Source organism: Apteryx rowi, unplaced genomic scaffold (assembly GCF_003343035.1).
Source record: "Apteryx rowi isolate R43461 unplaced genomic scaffold, aptRow1 scaffold_5, whole genome shotgun sequence".
NCBI lineage: Eukaryota > Metazoa > Chordata > Aves > Apterygiformes > Apterygidae > Apteryx > Apteryx rowi.
The window spans coordinates 4,503,556-4,521,107 of NW_020450760.1; positions in this window are offsets into that span (position 1 = coordinate 4,503,556).

The window sequence follows — 17,552 nt, forward strand, 5'->3', positions numbered from 1 at the left end:
CAGTCTGTGAGCTACTTCCAAGAAGAGTGGCTTTACCACACATTTATGTAATGGGCAAAGATTTTTAGTGAGGCTTCTATAGGCTACTGTAATATGAATAATTAATGGAGATAATAATAACAAAGGTTGCATGTTCAGAGCTCCTAAATGGAATCTACTTAATCCCAATCTACTAGACCCTCATGGGTGTGTATATCCTTGGTCCATGGGGTTCCAGGTGCTTTCAGGAAGGCTTACATAGCACATGGAAAAGGCAAAAAGAAGCTGATTACATTTGGTGGAAGTTAATTAAGTTTCATACCCCATTTCCCTTTTTCCCTGTTCCAGCTTCTATCCTACATACACAGAACTGGAAGTTAATGCTAACTGAAGTCAGCATAAAGACTTTCACTAGCTTTATTGGGGTCTGGTTGGATACCTCAAAGGGGCAGCTGGAAGTCACTGCATATATTGTTCTAAAATGTCACAGCGATGCAAACATTTGTGTATCCTACACAGAGGAATAAAGATATAAATATATACATATCACAGACACACACACACACTTTCCTGGAAATACTTGCCACAAATGTTGATCTTCCTTCTTCTTCTTTGACTTCCAAAATTGGAGCCTAATTTCTTAATCTGGGTTTAGTTAAACTTCCTCTACTGCTTCTGGCACTTGTCGTCAAAAATAAAAGAGTTGAACAGAGGGGGTGGAAATGCTAATTAGCCCCTGTCACAATTCATGCTGCTATTGTAAGAATTCACAGTATGCAAATCAGGTTCAAGCTACCCTAAGTGTCAGGCCATGCTACTGCTGATAAAAATTGACAATTCTTGGGTTAAAAGGTATGAAAAATGTTCTTCCCATCTTCTCCACATTACAGTCAGTGTCTTTTTGCTCAGTTGAGCTTAGCGTACCCATTTCAATAAGAAAAATAGAAAAGTGAAGGGCTATCTTAATAAGTAATGATAGTAGTAACAGTAACAACATACCTTTTGCGTTATAGCRCTGCTGTTATATTCAGACTTAAAAATGAGCAAGTAGCTAAAACAAATGAAGCTGCACTGCAACTTACTGTAAATGTCACAGAAGCAAATATACCACAGAGATAATTCCAAGATAAATGACTGAGCACTCTAAGCATATTATCATTACATCTAGTAGGTTGCTGTTTACTTGAATCTAGAGGAATTTAGGAATCGAAAGTAGAATTGTGTTTAGATGGTCAAAATTGTACCCAGAGATCAGACAACAATGAAACTTAGGAATTGTGTTGTTTCCTTTTAGTGATCTTTGTAACCTCCTAACTGGAGATAATTTCCCCCAAAGTAGCTTGGTATATATATTATGAAAAGAGCAATCCTTATTAAACTCACTTATACATTCCTCTTTGAAGAAGTATCTTTTCACTTGAAGTACTGAACTTAGAGTAATACTGGTTGTGTGAACACTGAACCTTTACTGCTTACGAAGCTCATTCAAAGACAGGAACAAAGGCCTGACCTTTTGTCCACACCATAAATGGCAGCAGATGCTAAGAGGTTTGAGGGTGAGCAAGTATTACTAATGGCAAATAAATGTTTGCATCGAAGCCCAGGAAGTTACATTTTCTTGACCATACATAGAACTTCTTTTATTTCCAGAGTGAAAGGAGCAAGTGACTTGGGGAGATGATTCTTAAGAGTTGTTGTTATTCACACCTTTCACACCAGCAGGTGTAGTTGTCCCTATACTGGGTTTTCTGGGACATATGTATTATAATTGCATCACCACTGAGGCTATACACAATGTCATTCTCCATTTTGGAAAGTGAGCATCTGGACTGCTGAGTACAGAAGAGACTGGCAGGCTGAAACATAGTACAATCTATTATTGTTGTATTTATAYAATCATTAAATAAAAATAATGCAACTGTTGAATACAAACTTAATATATGGCTTCAGAAGAGGAGTGACAAACAATTAAATCTTAAGATAGTGGCCTTTGAAATCTTGACATAGACTTCAGTATTCTCAAAATGATGAATCTTCACCATTTGCCCTACAGAACTAATTCTCTTGGTTGACTTTGCTACCAGAATCCTATCTMATTTGGACTGACCTGTAGAGGGAAACATATGACAGACTGGAACGAATTACAGTGACTTGAGGTGAATTTGGGGAAAAATTTTGGGATTAACACAGTTCTCACTCTTCAGATTTCTTGCTGTATTTAACTGAAAGAGGGGAACAGACTTATTTGTGTTAGAAGTTTGTGGCACACGCAGGCAGTCCTGAGCAATTACTTCCCTTGGGTTAATTATGGAGCCACAGCTCCTACCATAACCTACCTGCACTAATATGCTCTCTCACTCCCTCCAGTGCATTGCTGTACAAGGTAAATTGGACCATCAATGCACAAACCAAATACGCCTCAACTGTTATTGTACAAAGAGACAAAGTGTTCATAAAAAATCAAGATAGATGAATTTTCTTAATAAGTGGCTAAAACATCGTCAGCGTTTCCAGAGCTATTTTGCTGCTCAAGGGTTTTCAGTATGACGCTATGATGATAGAAGAACCACTTCTTTCAAATATTAAGCTACTGTAAATTTACTATAATTGAATAATTTGCCTCTTAGCTTTGGTTCACTAAAACTGTAGCAAGGTTCTCATCTCTAAGTGATCGTTCCACAGTCTGTTTCAATATATGTCATGTCAGACAAGGCTCATATATAGTACCATTTGAGATTTAGTAATTCGAAAGCCAAGGGACCTTGTAAAAGATCTGGATGATTGACCATAAAGTATTACGTATTTAGTCAAATTAAATTGTGATTAGAGTTTCAAGTTCCATATTTAAACACAAAATAGTTGGATAGATCTTTGCTACTTTAGAGAAGTACTATCTATGAATTCAAATGAATAGAGGAAATTCTACAGAAATTTTCAGCAGAAGGAACTAGGGAAATTTTTGCAATTTTCTGTGGTCATTTCTACACAACAAAAGCATTTGGCTGGATTTCCCCATCCTTGGAGAAGAAGATGATGGTGAGTGGAAATTAATTTTATGAGAGCTCTTTCTCCATGAACCTGATCTTGATGCTGAGTACCTTTTAGTCTCATTTAACTTGGTAAAAGTTAAAGCCTTCTTGCAGTTCCTAGAGCTATTCAGCGAAACAGAATCAAGCCCAGATTTTTCACAAATAACTGTCAGTAAAAGGTGAACTCTTATCCTTGTTCTCTATGGAGCAAAGCCCTCGAGAAGCAAATTCTTGAAGAACCCAAAGAAGCCAAATAATCACCTAGGACTCTGCAGTCTCAAGTGGTTTTCAGGTATGCTACTGTTCCCTTCTATGCCCACTTTCTAATGGAGACTCCAAGACAGAATTTAATCTACACATTTTCCTCCTTTCCAGAGTTGGGTCTGATTTTTTTTTTTCTCTCAGATTTTTTTCTCAAATTTAACCTTTTTTTCTTTATGTATAGGAAGTGGTATATGGTGATTCTTTTGTACTTCTTTCATCCCACATGAAACTCCCATTTCCATAGCAAGTTATTCCTAAATTCAGAAGCAAGCGTAGTTACTATATTGATCCTACATTCTGTTTTCCTTAAAGATATCAGTAGGCAGAGTGGACAAACTTTATGTATCATAGGGAATCACTCCACTTGGAATTAGGAAACCTGACACAACTGTGAATGCGAGATTTGATCTACATCAGATAAAAATCTCCCTGAGTGTCATTGAACAAATAAGTCAAATGGTTTATGATGATGATTTTTGAAAACAATCATTTTGTTTTGTAATATTTATGATCTGGCTGTAAAGAGATATACTAAAAAATTAGCAGAGGTTTTTTTCAGCCTAAATAGAAGTCTTGGAAATAGATAAATTGGAAATTGGTCTGTTAAAGGCCATTATCATGAGATTACTAGTTCAGTTTTGCAGACAACAATTATTTGGTGGTATGTAATACATTGAGATTTGTGTTTAAATTTGGGGTGTCATACTGAAGATTTTGTCCACAGCTACACTAATATTAACAGTGTGTGTTTTATCTAATGAATCTTTAGAGTTTGCTATAGCAGAGATAATAAATAAATAACTGATATGGAAGCAGCTTTTCTCCTCACTGTCATTCATTGTTTGCCCTTGTTAGGACTGAAAATTAAAGGATTTTTAAATAGCTTTAACATATAGCTTTATCAGGAAAGGAGGAGGTAAAGGCGGCATAAAGGCTGTGTGGTACATACGTACATACGTACATAACTTGTGCACCCAAGAGGACATATTAGGGGCTAAGGTGTATGGGAAGGAAATAATTACCTTTTTCTCCCAAGCATACCACTACAACACAAGGGATTCCTGCAGCTGTCCAAACTGGAAATATAGCTTCAATGTGAGTCACTCTTGAAGGCTACTGCAGAACAGCTCCACAAATATTCACTTGGAGTTTTAAATTAATTCATTCTGAAGGTCTGTATATCCCATATATGCATATCCACATGCGCTGGCAGAAGCATTGACCAAAACCAGCATTTGCTCTTCCAATCAGAAAAGTGAGTGTTTGTGTCCAATCAAAGATCACAGTTCAAATACTGAAATGCAATTCAGCTGCAATCATGATCATTCTTTCCTTTGCCAGATCCATAAACTTCAAATGTTTTCATACTCTTGGGACACAAAGTAGTTTATTGCTACTCTCCATCTCTTTTTTTATCATAATCACAACTCCTAATACTTCCAATGCGAGGGTTAAGTGAAGCTTATTCTACTAGTAACATGTCAGGTTGGACAGAATACAGTTGAGTATTTTCATGGAGAAAGTTCGTTTACCAATGACGCCAACTGCCTTTTTATTAGATTATAATTTTCAGACTGCTGTTCAGTGGTGTTAAGCAGTTATCAGGTTATTTGTTTTGCTTTAGAAAAATATTTTTACATTTATCCATTAAAATTCTGCTTCTCATTTACTGTAATTTCTCACACAGYGCATTCCTCATTTCCTTTTTCTTTTTTTTTTCATGCAGGAGGCTGGTTTTAAAGAAGGTTGTTGAGAGCACCAGTGTTGTTTCCATCAGAATCTTTCAGATCCCACAGCTGCATTAACTCAATGAAGCAGTCAGTCTTGTCTTAAGTAATTTTGATGTAATCAAGAACTGTGCACTAACACCCTTGGCTGCACTTGTGCTTCTATCATGGCAACATTATGACTTTTTTTCTTTTGAAATAGCACATATGCTATTATGCACTGAGAAAAGTCTGAAAAAAAGCAGCCAAAGGCCAAATTCTGCTGCCAGTGGTGCTGCCGTAAATCTGGAATTAACTCTGTTGACTTCAGCAAAGTATCCCCRGATTTATGCTGGTGTACCCTAGAGCAGAATTTGGTGATATATGTACAGTATTGTAATAGGGCACAACATCTTCCTGACAGGGCCTTTTCTCAAGATTTGTACTGTAGGAAAACATCGGAATATAACCTCACATTATCAAAAAGGGATAAAACAAGCACACTTACTCCTAGAGGGCCAAATGCTCCTCTATCTTTCTTGGGAAAATCTGGAGTAACCAAAGTTGTTGTTTTTTTCCTCTGTAATCGACAGTCAAAAGTACTGGAGACTTTATCCCAGATTCATCATTCCTACCTTGGTAGAAGTTGAAACAGAATCGAAATGTCACCTGGCTTTTGTATCTTTCCCTGCACTTCCTTCCTTCTGGAATGAAGCAGAACGAAGCGCATGCAGTGTTAGCACCCAACAGCGCAGCACCACATCTCCCAGGGCTCTCATGAGGTCTGTACCTGTGTGCAGACCTCAGAGCTCCTGATTCAGATCTCCATCTCTATTTTATAGTCTGTCTCAAAGAGGACTTTGCAGGACTGACACAGGACTCATGCATTTAGGAAAACTGAAACTGTGATCTCGAAACTTCTCACTGAGCTATTGTGCAGTGTGAAAGTGCCTAGACTGTAGAGGCCTTGAGGCATTTTGACCCATCTGATTCCCTCCTGATATTATCTAGGGAAGATAGCAGATACCTAAGGACTATCTCTTATGGGTCTGGACTCCTCCCCATCAGATGAATGCCAGCAAGTTATGTGTCTCATTGCCTAACTTTAAAATATTTAAATTATTTCAGTGGACTTTAAAAACTTTCATACACTGGAAATTAAACAAATGAGCGATTTCTAATGGAATAAAATTTCATCCAAAATATTCTGTCATCACTCTCCATATGAAACTTCTATTATTCTATTTGGGAGCAGGCAGCCAAAACTGCTGCTACAGACCTTAGAAGAGCTTGTACTGTGATTTTGTTTGTTAGGTTTGTGTGATGTACTTCCACCAGGGAACTGTTATAACAGAAGCACCTGTACCAGAGTATTGTTTTATTCTGACCTGATGCTGTAAAATGTCAGGATCTTATTTATGGGGGGAACAGTTCCCATTATCTCTGGGTGAGTGGAAGATGATAGTAAAAAATCACACTTCAGGCCACAGTTTATCACTGTATTATAACAAATGAGTTGAAAGCCATGTTCTCTTCTCAATTGTGCCAGGGCCAATCCAATGTAATGTGTAGAGCAAGTCCAGATTTAACTGGGTATAACAGAGATTAGAATCTGGCTCTCTCCTTTTTTCCTATAACAAATACATAATTGCTTTATATGGTCATCGCTTTGCCTACTTATTTTTGAGTCTTCCTTTTTAAAAAAGATGTAGACTATTATTTTTAAATTCCCTTATAATCTATGCATCTAACAAAAAAGTTCAGCAAATACAAAGATATTTGTAAGGACAATGACGATGTTACTTGTGAAACACAGTGCTGATAGTTAAGATCTTTACATGTGAACTGGTTACACCTTTACCCTAGCATAAAGAAGCATGAAAAGGCAGTATATCATGGGAGAAGTATTCTTCTAGTGCAAAAATGACAGAGGACTGCCACAAGATTGTTCAGAAGTACCCCACCCTCTCTTCTTTCCTACCTGCAGGTAGACTGCCAGATGAAGGTAGGGTAACAGAGAGGAAGACTCAAGCCTGGGCTGCAAGACACAGCACTGCAGTTCTGGGAGTTCTGCCATAACATACCTAAGCATTCAAAGCAGATTAAATTGTGTCAGTTTTCTAAAGAGATTAGAATTGTCGTAGCCAGGGAGGCAGAGAGTATTAAACCGTCCTATCCTTCTCTATCCAGAGGCTGCAAGCCCAGCCCTGTGTTATAAGTATTTAGATGCACAGCAGTAATTGTTGTTGTTGGAGAATCTTGAGGAAATTGCTTGATTTGTTTTTGTGTGTTTTCATACTGATACATGTAACTCAGTGAAATAATTCCCTATTTCACAAGAGTTTTACAAAGTTTAATTTGTGACTGCCCATTATGCACTTTGAGATATTTAGGGAAAGATTGTTAAAGTATAAAATGTCTATGACAACAGAATCCCACAGGAATCATGCAGGGAAATTTCTAGTACGTCTACAAGAAAATTTCTAGTATGTCATTGGATTTACATTCTTGTAAAGACTATCAGATCAGGCCTAGGATTAGACCCTCAAATATGAGCTGAAATAATAGTATACTGAAGACTTTCATTTTACTTTCTGCTGGTGCAAAACTGTTTAAATTTAAACTTTAAAAGGAAAAACAAAACTATTCCTCTCGCTGTACACTGACTATCTGCTAATATTAGTGTCATAAAACAGAATCACAGAATACTTTGAGTGAGAAGGACCTTTAGAAGTCGTCCAGCCCAACACCTGCTCAAAGCAAGGCTAACTGGTGAGCTTTGAGGCCAATGTTGCATACAGTCAAAAATACCCCAGGTTTAACTGCATGAGCCTGGGGTCCATCTTGGTTCATTTTTATTTTTATTCTTTGAGATTTTTAAGAACAGCTGTTTTCATTCCCAGGACAGAATCCAAACAAGAAATGTCATTTCAATCATTTGGTATCATCATCTGAACATTAGGAGAAAAAAAAGAGAAAGTGAAAAAAACAGAACAAGAACAAGAGAGGGAAAGAGAGAGAGAAAGAGAGAGAAAGAGAAAAGATGGAAGGAAGGACAGAAGGCTTTAAGTATATATTATGAAATTTTAAAAGTTCATTCTTTTGTATTTTCTGATCTCAAATGACCCTAAACTTTAGGCAGAGATGAATAACAAAATCAAAGATCAAGATCTTTAAATCATCTCCAAAAAACTTGCAGATAATCATTTGATTCTGCCACAAAGTGAAATTATAATACTCAAATCCATTTTGAAGTAGTGTAAAAGGGATATGGCCATTGACAAAGGATACTATTCAGCAGTCTTTAGTATTTAAATTCTTGCACGGAAAAGGGTTAATTGCCTATTATATAAAGTTTTGAGAGAATGCCATTCTTCTGTGTCAAATCCTATTTTCATTGCACTCAACCTTATTTTAATGACATAGAACTGGACAAATGGGGAAAAACACCCATGGCACAATTTCTGCCAATGAATATTTCAGCAGGTGCCTCTTGGCTAAAAGTCTAGATAAAAGCTTTGCTCCAGGCAAATTAAGAATGGAAGAAAAGACTTCTAAGTACTGGGAGCTTATGAGAAAAGAACCAGCATAGAACCCTGGACATGATCCTTTCAATTGAAAATCTAGAGATCACAGCAAAAGGCAATTACAGTGGCTCCTCCCTTGTGTTGTAGTCTTGTGTTTTGCTGTCGTGTACAGCAGAAGTTTCCATCTAGGAGAAATGCTTAGTCTCCTCTTTCATTTTAGTTATTTAGTTGTAGCTGTTACAAACATCATTTCCTCTTTTTTTAGAGAACAAGCAAGTCATAGGACTCCCCATAAACACAGTGCATAGGCTTGTATTTTTAAACCAGACTGGGCTGGTTTATTCAGGAAGCAATAGAGAAGATTGTGTTGCTGTAACACACTGACATGATAAAATAAGTCCTGATCGGAATTAAAAAGCGGGCTTAAGCCTGAAAACTCATAGCCCCAGGTAGCCTTTCTTCTTTGGGTTTTCTTTCGAACTCAAGCTTTGAGGAGTTACTGAGTGCTGCAGAAAAAGCACAAAGGTGGGATCAGAACTGGGATAGCAAAGGAGAGCTGGAACAGAGAAAGGAGAGCTGAAAGGGACACGAGTTACATACAAGAAAGCAATGGGGTTCTCAGGGAAAACAAAGGCGAATGTATAGAAGAATGGCAGCACCATGGAAACCGTTGGGCAAAGCACAGCGAAGCTGGGGAAGTTCGGGTGTGCAGTTATGACTTTTGAGTAAACCCCCCCCAGAATCCTCTGCTTTGGGATTCCCCTAGGTTTGCAAGTGCTCTATAATCTTCTTCCCCTGCCTCTTCTTGTAGTACAGACTAAAGCTTTGAAGGCCATCATAAAATATATGCCCCTTAAGAGGGTGGGCATGCACTGCACCCCAAATCTGCATCAAGTCTACTGACAGAATGGCACCTGTTTTCCTCTTTCAGTTCAGCCATTAATTCTTCCTGCTGATTTCAAAGATAGTTCCATTTAGAAAAGCATAAATTCAAGCAAAACAATGCACAGAATTAACTGAAACTCTACGAGTTTCTTGGCAGACTGTAAATGTGGAAAAGGAAACTTCTGCTATCTTTACCAGGAGGCACAAGAAAGATGGCTTTTTGCCTGTACATTTTTGCACCATTTTCTTCTCTTTTCTTCCTTTCCTTTATGTGCCTTGCCTTGCCTTGCCTCTCTTTTCCTTTCCTCACCTTGTCTTGCCTTGCCTTTTCTTGCCTTCCTCTTGCTTGTTCGCAGTATATCTCCCTCTAGGCCTCTTCTTTTCATTGATCACTTTGCTCTCTGTGAAAATTCTCCCAGACATATCCCATCTCACTTCTCATTTTCATACTTCTTTTCTAGCTCTGTCCTTTCTGTCCAGTTTTTTAGGCTCCTTCCCATTCCTGCTACTATCTTAATACTAACAACATTATTTTGGGTAAAATAATATTTTAGTCCCATAAAAAATGACCCCTTGAAAAATTATATTTTCTCCTTAAAACTGTCATGCAGGAAGAAAATGCTCTAATTTTCAGCCACCAAAATCCTGCAGTTTGTTTTGTTGAAACATGTCAACAGCAATCTAAAGTGTTCCCCCAAATGACAAATCTTCTCATGAAAATTGTTGTTCTGTCAAAAACACCATTGTCTCAGGAAAAAGATATTTGAGCATGACATCTTTGACCAGCTCCACAAAATGCTCTTTCCACATCTCCCTACCCCAGGATTCTTTCCTTTACTTTACATTTCTACAGTACGCTTGGTCTTCTCTGCATTTTGTCACATTCTTCTGTAACTCCACTGTCCCTATGTTCACTGCTTTCTTTTCTGTGCTGTCCTCTCTGCATTGATCTGCCAATCTGCAATGGAGTTGGGTAGGAATGGCTGTCTGAAAAACAGAAGGGTCATGCATTCCTATTTGATGCTGGGCTATTTACCTGTTTTTCTCTATTCTGTATTAACTATGTGGTATCAAACTCAAAAGCCTTCCACAAACCATGTCCACTGAAACTTGTCAGCAGTGTTTCAGTTCCTAAAGAATTCCCTGGATTATAGAGGTTGTGTTATGATAGGCAGAGTCACCTTTGGAGGAAATTTAATTTTTATGGGAACTAATAAAGTCAATTTCATTTAGATGGACTTTTAATGCTGCATAGCTATAAGAGCCAAAGCAGTCCTCAGAATTTTCTTTTTAACAAAAATCAAGATTATAACATCATTTTCAATGAAACATTACTTCGAGCTAACCCACTGGAGACAGTAGAGTTCTCAAATTTTAATTTATTGAAAATAGTATTGTTGCTATTGGTAATATTCCACAAAAGAATCACTGAAGCTTCAATTCATCCAACAAGGCTAAGGAGTGTCTACTTTGGCTTCCTCACCAGTGCTCTTCAAATATGACTCTATGAAAGTGAACTACAAAGTCTCCAGCACCATGGAAAACAATTGAAGTTTGTACAGTAGTGTTGTCCATAGCTTCTGCAAACACTTCTGTAGTAAGCTGTAAGTAAGCTTCTGTAAGCTACTTCCGTAACCCCAGAGACACAGAATGGCATGTGGGAAGTATGTTAGGCAACAAAACAAACATTGCTAAACTTTGACGCCTTTCAAGAATACAGGTTTTTATGGGTGCTTGTTTTTCAGAATTTGTTTTATTTTTAATAAGATTATATATACTTAGAGGCCTGACTTTAAGCCTGAGGCATAGTCTCATTAACTTCAGCACACCTACTAACATGAGAGCAAAGTTAAATATTTCTGTGTTTGACAGGCACCATTAGAAGCCTAGTCATTTCACTGATGAGCTATAGACTATAGTGCTATAATGAAAACTCTAGCCACTCTTCATGCCCTACTCAGTCTACAGATCTGGTCTTATGACATCAACAACCATGGACATTTTTCCATTAACTTCTTTAATAATAATTCCCCCAAATAAAAAATATACAGGTTATCACCTGAAAATCGAGCCAGTGTGACGATATTCAGCATACAGCCCCATTAGAGCAGTGTCTGTGCCCTGACACCATTCCGGGCATCTTCTTTGCCCATCTGAAAGTCAGCACCCACCAGCTGTGAAACACATCTCTGAGAAACACAGGCTTCACTTGTGGCCCCCAAATCATAATGCTCCACTGTTTCTAACTGCTAATACTTTCACCAGTATTTCTGCCTCAGGTCTACATCATCATATACTTTACAGTACTATACCAAAGCAGGCCAGAATACATCTGTCAAATTAACTGAAAGCAATCAGCACAAAGACATCAATGCAAGCTCAGAAGGGTAAATCAGTAGCTGACTGCATGGAAAACAGCTGCAATTGGAATTAAAACCTTAGTCAGTAAACAGCAAATGGTTTGTAATGGAACTGCATGAGTGACGTATGTCAATACAGTATTATAGTTTAACTTTAAATATCCAGGAGCTGCTATATATGTCATAAGCTTCCATTTCATCACCCAGAAATAGAGCAGTGCAGTATATAGGTAATCATCTCTTTCAACCTTTCTTGTCTGACTGCTTCTTTTGTTTAGAATGGCATTCTTTAAAGCATTAAATAACAAGTTATGGTTCTTGGGACAGGAAAAGGACCCCCTGACTTCCATTCATTTCTGGCTGCAATAGAAATTTCTGGGGTTGCCTGAAGTACTTCATATATAAAAATGAAGAACATCTAACTCTTTAACAAATAAATGTAACTGGCCTTTTAAGTCCTGCATCTGAACACAGATATTGAGCATTCATTTTTTTCATAAAGCATCCCAGGCTAAATTTTCCATGCATGCAGGTACCTAAAGTTGTAGCTAAGATGCCTAAGCAGTTCAGGCATTTAACTCACTCTGAAATCTGTACAAGTTAGATATTGAACTTTGAAGAGGCACTTTTGTGAATCCTCCAAGGTACCTATCTGGATCCTTGATACCTTTAAAAAGAGATGCCCTGTGTCTCAGTTTTCATTACAAATTGAGCTGATTTATTGTCCAATGTGATAAAATGCCTTGACATTTCAGGGGTTAAAAATTCTAACCTTTTCTGCTAGATCTCCCTGCAGTTGCTGTTGGGACTAAACAGGGGGAATAGCCACTTTATCTTATGGCTGCTTGGAAGGGGGCAGGCAGACTAATTGGATAGCAAGCCTTCTGCAAGGAGAGTGTTAACAAGCCTAATTGTCAGTGCAGGCCTGATTAACTATGGGGTGAGGTGATATAAACCAGAAGCAAAAGAGGAAGGAGGAGGAAGTGTAGAGGAAGGCTTAAATGAGGCTGGAAGGGTTGTTTCTCTTTTTATGTTAGTATTTCCTCTATTAGGACTGCAGACTGGGAGAAGTATTGTATTCTTGGGGGGTGGAAAGTATTAGCTGAGAAACCAGGCTTTGTCTTAAGATGTTTGACAGCTTGAAGAAAACCTGATCTTTACCTTGTCAGACAGCTGACAAGTACTTGACCTGAAACCCCATTGCCCCACTCACATTCCTAGCATGAGTCAGCAACAGAGGCTATAACTGGCAACTAATAATAATGGTATTGGAAAGTCCTACTGAGAAAAAATTTCCTTAATGCTTTCTCATTATCTCTTCCCCTAACATTCTGATTGCACAAATCAGACCTTGCTTAGCCCCAAAAACGGTGAAATGCATGGCATGACCGCTTCCTCCTTCAGTGCCTGTATCTCAGCTGCAGGAGCAGAGCATTGCAGCTGTTACGCATGGTAAATCTTTTCCTTTGCTAAAGTTACATGGGATTTTTTGTGTATGTTATTTACCAATTCTGTTAAATGACAGCTTGGATCTGACACTCCACTAGATTTGTTCTGTATCTAAGCAGTACATGAGCAATCACACTCATATGGATAGAATAGCTATTTGGTATTATTTCTGTTCTGGTCCATACAATAATGCTCCAGCACTTCTATATCGTGGAGGAGCCAACTGAGGTGTTAAGTACATTCCACTATATTTTAGTCTGCACTGTGAGTTAGATGAAGACTCTGCATTCTTCAGCTTTTGAGAAAAAGTACTTCTTCATCTGGCTTTCTTTGTGCTAGTAATACCCAGTATTAGCTATGTACGGCCATCTTAATGTGGTCATTTCATTTGTTTGTCCTGAAACACCAACCTCATCCTATTTCCTAGAGGGTCCCAGAAAGACCACTGGAGTTAGTAAGGCCAATCTTTGATATCACAAGCTACCAAATAGTCCCCTCTCACAGTCTGAACAAATTGCACCTCAGAAACAGGCGTTCCTGGGTGGGTTTTTTTACTATTGTTCTCCAAGAACTACTCTTACAGAGAGAGACATTCTATTATCTGTATTTCTCTCCAGTTTATATCCTGCTGCTGTTGTACTCTTCTAGTTCAAATCAGCTTGCTCTAGCTTCAGCAGAAGAGGAAGCTGGACCTCAGAACTGGGCCTTCTCCATCTCTAGTGAGTGGRTGTAATGGTGGCAGCAGTCAGGACTCCGCAGGGCAAGGTCTACGCAGGAGGACACAWCCTCTGCCTCCTCACTGCCGCATAACTGCAGCAGCTCCCAGGTCTAGGCTGCTCATATGCAGAAGGAAGAAAATGTCTGTCCAGGCAGGATGTGTTGCTCACAGCTGTTCCCCATCTTCTCAGCAGAAAAGGCAGCAGGCTAGTTTTGACCCAGAGGTTGCCATTTGGATGTCATTGGCTTAATTTCTTTCCTGTTTGGTGCTAATCCCAGCACAATGTTATTTTCAGACAGTAATTCTATCCTCACTTTGCTAGGCTAAACAACTTAAGTTTTTTCTAAATCCTGTCATATGATTATGAGAGGAGCTCTAGTAGCTCTCCTCTGCATCTGTTTTAGCTAAAGTTGAACGAGGATGTTCCAGCTTTCTTGAGCAAGGGGCATCAGAATTGAACACAGACTGAGGCCTCTCAAAGGCAATGAAAGCTCAAGAAAAATTTAGTACTTTCTTAGCAATATCGGTCATACTTTTCTGGGTATAACCCAGAACTGTACAAAAGTCCCTCTTGGAGAGATTCAGGCTTGCATGAATCTGTACACATATATGGGAGTATCAAAGTCTTGTAGCAGCATTCATTGTCAGAGGAGGCAGAGCCATTCTGGTCAATTGATAAGGGTTTGGTGTTATGAGGGAGGAATGATTGATACATGCAGAATGTGAACTTCTTTTGAATTAGAGCAGATGAAGAACAAGAAAGCAAGTTAAACCATTGAAAAATGCCAGTTATTAGAGCTGGACAAATTTCTACTATTAGATAATGTAATTATTCCCCAAACTACACTTAATTATCAGGTACACAGATAAATCGACATTTTTATTCCTTTTTTAAATATTGAAAATTAATTGAAAAAAGCTTTTTAAGAAAGATAATTAAACAAATATGCTATGAAACAAGGCCATGTGCAATTTCATTTTATGTGTAAATTACATGTAAGCCCAAAGGGGATGCAGTCTTATTATACAGTTTACTCCTCTATTAGCATTTCAATTGAAAGACGTTTCCTCCTGGTTCTGAGGAAAACAAGGAATGCATGAGGTATATGCTGGAGCTGCATACAGAAGGGGGGCCTGGAAAAGATCCATTATTCCTCCTCTCCCCCCCAAAAGGGAATGAAAGAGAATAGGGTTGTGATCTCTARAGATGAGAGGAGATAGCGAGAAGAGCGTGGAGTAGAACTGATTTCATTCTATACTAGACTGGACTGTAACTTGAATCAGGTCCTAAGTCTTGATACTGTGATGTTAGGTCCCTGCTGGAATCTGTTCATGGCAGGACCTCAGTTCAGTGTACAAAAACAGCAGAAACGCTTATCTTCAACCTTTTAACTTTCCCAGCACCAACCTTCTTCAGACAAATAAATGCAGAAGTCAGAGAACTGTGGCAACTAATCTGAAATGTTTAAACACAGTACAGAGCATTTGTATTTTTAGAAAATCTGAGAATATCAGCCTCTGTAAGGTTTTCAGCTACAGTTCTTCCCCTCTCACTAGGAAGTTCCTGACATCTCCCCCAGCCAATTGTGGTGTGTTTAGCCACATAATCATTATCCCTTTGTTTTTTGCACACTGGAGCTTCAGATATATAAAGACTGTTGTCTACAGAAAAAGGCTGTGTTCTGTTCATTTTAAGTTCATGCTGTCAAAGGGACATGCTGTGTATCATCATGGAGATCTTACTTCAGTCCTTTTTGTTTGTATGCTTTCTCAATGTTTAAACAAGTAAACCCGAGGGAAAATATCCAGAAGTCTTGCCCAATGACTTGGATATCATCTTTGCAAAACTAGAGATTGGACTAACAAAGGTAACAATGTGATTGCCATAATATGTTTGGACTTGTGATAAACATCATAGTACCAGAAGGAATTCTTTAAAACTTAGCATAATACAGCACAAATTGAGTATATATTAAACATATTAAGAACAGCAAATTGACAGATATGACCAGGTAGGTGTCAATGTGAAACTATCAAATGATTTCTAATATGAATTCAAGACAATAACTTTAAGCTCAAAACTGTTCACATTTTTATCAATGATGTGGAAATAAACAGAAATAATCACTGCTGAGAAAAGCAGCAAAGTGTTTGCAATAATGATGAGGAGAGGACAAAGCAAGGTGGGTTCATTCGAGCAAAGTATATTTTAACATAGCAAAGTGTGCTATAATCTAGAGCAAGTAACACATCACACTGAAAAATGGACAGGGTATCCTGAATTTAGTTTCCTGGGAAAAGATTTAAGAGTCAGAGTGGAGAAACAAGTTAAATTCCATATATGATGCCATGGGAAAAAGGACTAAAGCAGTCCTTGGTATACAAGCAATAATCTAGGGACTGGGGGGGGTTATATGTCTGCGTAACACATCAGTGAAAAGGATGCTGGAGTATTGCATTATATTCTAATGTCCATGTTAGGGAAAAAAGATGTCTAAAAGCTGAGGAGATACAAAAAAGAGACAGAAAAAAATATTCTGAGTCTGGGAAGTGTTTTGAACTAAGAAACTAAACAACTGATTGAGAAATGCCCTGATTTCTCTTCCTGGAAGATGATTCTAGCTACTAATAGACTTTTTAATCTAGCACTGTCAGTCACAGCAGCAATGTCTGGCAAGTGAAGCCAGGTAAATTTAAACTAGGAACATGGCATAATATTTAGCAGAGAGAGTGATTAGCCTTTGAAACAAACTAGCAAAGGCAAAAGATGGATACTTCCTGTACTGATTATTCTGGATCAGGGCAGGATGACTCTCTGGAAAATAGGACAAAATGAATAGCCTGCAAGGTATGGGAAGTCAGGCTAGATGAGATAATTGGCCTGTTCTGGATCTAATATGTTGAAAATTATGAATTTGTTTTTTGTATATAGACAAAATGTGAAGTTCTCTATGATTCTCCATTGGGAAAAACATTTTCCAAGTGGCTGTAAAGAATGCTGCTAGTTTATAGAAACGAAAGACATATCTAAAGACAACGATTACCAACCTTTCAGATGTACTGTATTTTATAAAGAAGGCTAAACAATGAACAGGTAATTGGTGACTGCTGTTTACTGCAATAATCATCACACTGTCACCTTCCTTCTCCTCCTCTCACATTGTATCCACCTGTTGTCTTTTACCCTATATTTGGATTAATTGAGACAAGAACCTCTATTTTTTACTAAAATGCAGGCTTGGTCTCTGCCTGGAACCTCTTGCTATTACTGAGGTATAAACAAACAATAATAAATAAGTACATAATAATAGAGGAGAAAATGAGGTGTGAGGTCTCTTTTATGCATTGCCTTAGATGCTACTTCTTTTCCAACGCTGGAGGCTACAGCCAGCATGTGAATGATCTGAAAGTACCATTATATTTTTGAGTCACACAAAACTATTCAACTCACAATTCTTTTCAAGTCCCCAGATTATCTTAATATGATTTACAGTTTGCTTGGCACTTCCCAGGAATACCTGTGCTCTCCAAACTTCGTCATTTGTAGCATTTATATAATAACATAAACTGCGATAAAGTGAGGTAATATATCATAACGTCCTGTCAAAAGGGAAAAGTGGCAGTAATGATGCTTA